General features: G+C 44.4%; 1 pseudogene; it reads left to right on the plus strand.

Moving 5' to 3' along the window:
- The first annotated feature begins 4209 nt into the window (after positions 1-4209).
- Positions 4210-5514, plus strand: LOC123101213 (uncharacterized; annotated as a pseudogene).
- Positions 5515-6216: the final 702 nt, after the last annotated feature.

The following is a 6216-nucleotide window of genomic DNA, read 5'->3' on the forward strand; positions in this document are numbered from 1 at the left end:
GAAATTAAACAATGTATGAGTTGAAGAGTTACTCTCATTAGAAGGTGGACACGGGTAGCTAATCCGCTCTTCCTCCTTTTGTTCTTCGCTCTCCTCCTCATCTTTTTCATCCAATGAGCTCATAGTTTCATCAATTTCTTCTTCCATAGACTCCTGCAAAATATTAGTCTCTTCTTGGACAGCGGAGACTTTCTCAATAAGCGCATTAATATAGGAATTATATTCATAATTATCATAGCAATATTTTAAGATAGCTAAATTTTCAGTCCTATAAACATTATCATCAAAATCTTCAAACTCTTTAAACATAGATTCAATTTCATAAGCACCCATAAAAGCAACAAATTCTTCTATTTGTTCCACATCATAGTAATCATATATACCATTAGCATAAGAAGCTAAGGTTTTATTATCATTAAATTCGCATAAAAAGGGAAGGTGTGGAGCCTTCATCCTAGAGCAACAAGTATAATCATATCTCAAGCATAGTTGCCTAGCATACCAATTCAATATATGAATTTGATCCCATAATAGTTTCCCTTTTTGTGTCAAGCGGTAATCCCTAAAGTATTCACGTTGATCCAACATTAATCCCATTACATAATTGAATGGGGTTTTCTCAGGATTATTAAAGTAGTACATAATATCTTTCACATAACCAGCATCGAGGGTTTTAAGAGGTTCCCCATCTTCATGAGTAGCAAGTACACCTTTTTTTTGGTATTTCATGTTCCATATCCATAACTAAAGATAAAGAACAACTAAGAACAACAAATAAAAATTACTTAGTGATAAAGCAAACAAGCACACACACGAGAATATTACCCCACGCTATTGCTCCCCGACAACGGCGCCAGAAAAAGGTCTTGATAACCCACAAGTATAGGGGATCGCAATAGTTTTCGATAAGTAAGAGTGTCGAACCCAACGAGGAGCTAAAGGCAGAACAAATATTCCCTCAAGTACTATCGACCACCGATACAACTCTACGCACACTTGATGTTCGCTTTACCTAGAACAAGTATGAAACTAGAAATACTTTGTAGGTGTTGTTGGATAGGTTTGCAAGATAATAAAGAGCAAGTAAATAAAAGCTAAGGGTTGTTGTAAGTAAAGAAGCAATAAAGTAAATATAGCGAGTGTGGAAAAGTGGTGGTAGGAGTTGTGAAATTGCCCCTAAGCAATTGACTACTTTACTAGACCGATAGCAAGTATTATGTGGGAGAGACCACTGCTAGCATGTCATCCCTGACTTGGAATTCTATGCACTTATGATTGGAACTATTAGCAAGCATCCGCAACTACTAACGTTCATTAAGGTAAAACCCAACCATAGCATTAAGATATATTGGTCCCCCTTCAATCCCGTATGCATCAATTTCTATGCTAGGTTGAAGCTTCTGTCACTCTTGCCCTCCAATACATAGTCCTATCAACATACAACTAACCCTATGGTGTGATCCACGCACGCGCTCATATGATGGGCACCAAAGGACAGCAACATAACCACAAGCAAATTAAATCAATCATAGCAATTCATCAACCACCGATAGGGCAACGAAAATCTACTCAGACATCATAGGATGGCAACACATCATTGGATAATAATATGAAGCATAAAGCACCATGTTCAAGTAGAGGGTACAGCGGGTTGCGGGAGAGTGGACCGCTGTAGATAGAGGGGGAAGGTGATGGAGATGTTGGTGAAGATGGCGGAGGTGTTGGTGTAGATCGCGGTGATGATGATGATGGCCACGGCAGCGTTCTGGTGCCACCGAAAGAGAAGGGGAGAGAGGGCCCCTTCGTCTTCTTCTTCCTTGACATCCTCCCTAGATGGGAGAAGGATTTCCCCTCTGGTCCTTGGCCTCCATGGCATAGGAGGGGCGAGAGCCCCTCCGAGATTGGATCTGTCTCTCTGTCTCTCTCTGTTTCTGCGTTCTCTTCTGCTACCCTTTCACCGTTTCGTATATATATATATGGAGATCCGTAACTCCGATTGGCCTGAAACCTTCGCCGTGATTTTTTTACCAAAAATTAGCTTTCTTACGGCCGAAGAAGGGCATCAACCGCCTTACGAGTGGCCCACGAGGGTCAGGGGCGCGCCCCCTACCTCGTGGCCACCTCGGGCACCGTCTCGCGTGGATTTTTCTTCTGGAATTTTCCAAATATTCCAAAAATAAGCTCCGTCCGTTTTTATCCCGTTTGGATTCCGTTTGATATGGATATTCTGCGAAACATAAAACATGCAACAAACAAGAACGGGCACTGGGCACTGGATCAATATGTTAGTCCCGAAAATAGTATAAAAAGTTGCCAAAAGTATATGAAAGTTGTAGAATATTGGCATGGAACAATCAAAAATTATAGATACGACATAGACGTATCAGTGGTGTGGCCAGAGAAGCTCGGGAGGGGCACTATATATAGGCGCGGCCGAGGAGGGGTTCAAGATTGCCGGATAAGGCTCTGGAGCGGCAAGAGGCGACGAACGAGGCTTAGAGTGGATGGGAGAGGTCGGGGAGCTCACACGACCACAGTGGAGGCAAGGAGCCAAGCACAGGGCGCGGGAGGGAGACGACACGAGTGCACGTGCGCACTATGCTCACTGCCCTGCCGTGTTTGTATCTGCAGCGGATGTCGCCGGCATCAGGAAGCTCTAGCAAATGGTCAGGGGGAACAAGACGACATAGAGGAAGATGAATGACACGCTAGAATGGCCGGAGGCGAGCGCACGAGCCAAACAGAGAAGCCGTCGGCGCTCAGAGTGCGTCGAACAACAGCCTGGCATGTTGGATTCACGCGGTCACCGCATGCACTGGTGCAACGCGGTGTGCCCGTGGAGTTAAATCATGTCTGGTGACTTGTTCTTGCAAGGTTTAGTCACCATGTGGTGTTAGATGAAAGCCAGGTCGACAGGAATATACTTGGGCTCCTTGGCAAGTTTCTGGACAAAAACTTGTGAGGCAATTTGAGAGAATTCTAGAGAGAGTTAGGAGCTGAAACTTGGGGGTTAATGGTTAGTTATGAATGTCATCAAGTCATAAAAATTTCAACTCAAGGAGATCATCCAAAAATATACTTCCTTCACAAAGTGCCATTTCTAGCCAGAATGGAAATGATTTTCTACGGCAAAAATACTCCTCATAACCATAGGATATTTTTGCATAGGATGATGAGGCATGGTCCAAAGAATATTTGGAAATTTTCTCAGATTTTTGGAAGCAAGAAAAATGGGTGTTGCTTTGGAGCAGAAGAGAAAAGCATTCATTTTCAGAGAGAAAATAAATATTTTGCTTTCGAGAAAAATATTCCCAAGGCAATGTTTTTAGATATCAGAGAGAAATAGTTGTTTTTGAGAGTGAGAGGAGTCACTTGGGTGAAAATCAAAACAATTCCCAAGTGTTAAGTCCAAATGAGTTAATTCAAAAACTCAATTTCAAACCAAATTTGCAATAAACTCCAGAGAAAGAGAAATGGCAAAAACCAGGGTGTCACATGGCGTATCAGGGACCTACGGGAGATAGAGTTGGGGAGCTAGGGCAAAGCTTTTGCTACTGAAATAGCCCACATGACTCGCAAGAATGGCCCACACAGTGACGATCAAGTGCGTCGGTGGTCCCACATTGAGCGTTGGCCAAAATTAAAGTATCCATACCACCCTAGTGCTACAGAGAAAATATTTTAGTTGTTTGTTGGAAGCAATCTGTAATTTCTAGAAAGCATTAATCTTTTGTGCAACCTTCATCCCAAAGATTTATTCAGATACAGATGTATGTAACACTAAACGTGTCTAGATACATCCGTATTTAGACAAATCCGAGTCAACTAATTTGGGATTTGGGGAGTATATGTATATTTCAAGCAATCACGACTTACCAAAAACAAAAGAAAAAATAGGAAGCAATCACGACTTACCAAGGAAAACAAAATTTGAGTATTTTACGTGATTTCTGGAACCATTAATTAAATTTATATTGATTTGGTGGAAGCAAATCATGACTTACTAAAAACAACAGATAATATAGTTGTTACCGCAATTTTCTGGAAGCAGTTTTCTGCATGCACGTTTCTGTGGCTCGGTCGGATGCTTTAAAAGATTTCCATCGTAAGCTAGGGCACACAACTTCTTTCTTTCTTTGCTTGTGTGAGCAAAAGCCCCATGTTATTTGTTTAGCAATTCCCCAACCTCGCCGAAATCCTATCCCTACCATGCCAACGGGCCCGAGATGGGCGGACCTGCTACCAGAGCTTGTCTGCCGCATCGCCGACGGCCTTGACGACCTCAAGTGCTACGCGAGTGTGCGGGGTGCCTGCAAGACATGGCGTCGCACGCTCGTGCCACCATCACCATTGCTGCTTGTTGACCACGGCGACGACCCTGCCAAGCGTTGCACCACCGCTGCCATCAAGCGTCGTACCACTGTGGCCTCAATCCTCGCGCGTTGCTCCTTCGAGCTCAATGACATCCCTTCGGGCCAGCTATGCCCTGCGGCGCGCCGCTCCTTCAAGCTCGTCACCATCCCGTCGGTCAGGACCTGTCTTGGCTACTGTAGCGGATGGCTCGCCCTCTCCGTCCGCATCGATGATGTTCGTAGCCTGCTCAGCCTCTTCCACCCCATCATAGCCGCTGAGATCCTCCTACCCCCGCTTGTCTATGACAGCCGCCTCATCTCCAAGATCGTCTTCGCACCCAACCCTGCCACCGACGACTTCATGGCCGCTGTGATATGTGATATCAATAGGGTTGCCTATGTCACCGCAGGGGCCAGGAGGTGGGCCATCCTCGACCCCATTCGCCTCACCATTGGAGACCAGCTCGCCGACCTCCTCTACCATGGAAATGGTAGGGTGTACTACCTCACTCGGTTTTGAGACGTCCATGTGCTCCTGCTACCACAGTGTTGCCGCTGGGAACCTATCATCCTCGAGGGCCCCACATCAACATATACTGCAGTGCATAATAGGCAAATCATCAAGATGCATGGGATAGGACCGGATCTAAATGCGCCGGCCACCATTGAGACATTGTTCTCGTCTGTGGGAAGCAACCTATTCGACGACGCCACTGGTTTCGCCCCGCCATACAACACAATATTGACTTTCACTAGTGTCAAGAACCTGGTGTTCTGCAATGGTAACCTGTACCAAATTTGGAGGAATGCGTCCTGCACGGTTACTTTGCAACTACTAGAAGGGGGTCGATGCCGTGTAGCACATGATGAAATATTTGTTCTGAGGTATGACCCCCAGCGCCGACCATGTTGGGACGTTGTGGCTGACTTAGGGGGATACTCAGTGTTTATTGGGAGGAACAATTCAGTGTTGATATATGCGGAAGGCGTGCCGGGACTAAAGGGTGATTGTGTGTACTGGATTGGTGGGAGGGGTAGGGATCAGGGCATGGTCTTTGACATGAAGACTGGCAGGTCAACACCTTGCATTCCCCTCGTGGATGGGGTTCTTTTGGGGTCTCCACAAAGCACAATCTGCTTGTACTTTCTAAGCGATGAATAAAAGAAGAGTTTACCAGACCCGAGCAAGGACTCGGGATGAATCTGGACAAAAGTGATGCGTCGCCAGCCACATAGTGATGAGGACTGCCAACCACCTTGGTGGAAGTGATGCTATACAATCGGTAAAGGGTTATGTTCGTGTTTTTGTATACTACATTTGAACTTGATATAATTCCTGTGGCACCGTCGGTAAAGGGTTTTGTTCTTGTTTTTCTATACTACATTTGAACTTAATTTAATTCATGTGGCACCGTCGGCCTGTCATTTTGATTCACTATTCCCTGCATTTGTAGTAAAGTATCATGTTGATATTTAGGTGGTTGCTCATTCAGTTCATTTTGTTTTAGTTCTCTAACATTCTTTCATGGTATATTTACACCATGTAGTCGTTAATGGAGACTGTTTTCTGAAAGTGCGTTATATCGACTAGAGGGGGGTGAATAGGCGATTTTTATGAAATTCTTCACTGAGGAATTTGTCGGTGAGGAAATTCCTTAGCAAAGAACTACTAGCAGCGGAATAAGTACTCAAAATTAAACATAACAGAATACAAGCATAGTCATCATGATGAAATGAAGACAGGCATAGAGTACAGGAAGCGTAATCACAGGATAACACAGGATGAAGACAAATAGACTGAAGAAATTGAACTGAGGAAATTGAGAAAGTCTTCAGTCAAAGTCTTCAAACACAGATATGAACA

The sequence above is a fragment of the Triticum aestivum genome, chromosome 5A (genome assembly GCF_018294505.1).
Source record: "Triticum aestivum cultivar Chinese Spring chromosome 5A, IWGSC CS RefSeq v2.1, whole genome shotgun sequence".
Lineage (NCBI taxonomy): Eukaryota > Viridiplantae > Streptophyta > Magnoliopsida > Poales > Poaceae > Triticum > Triticum aestivum.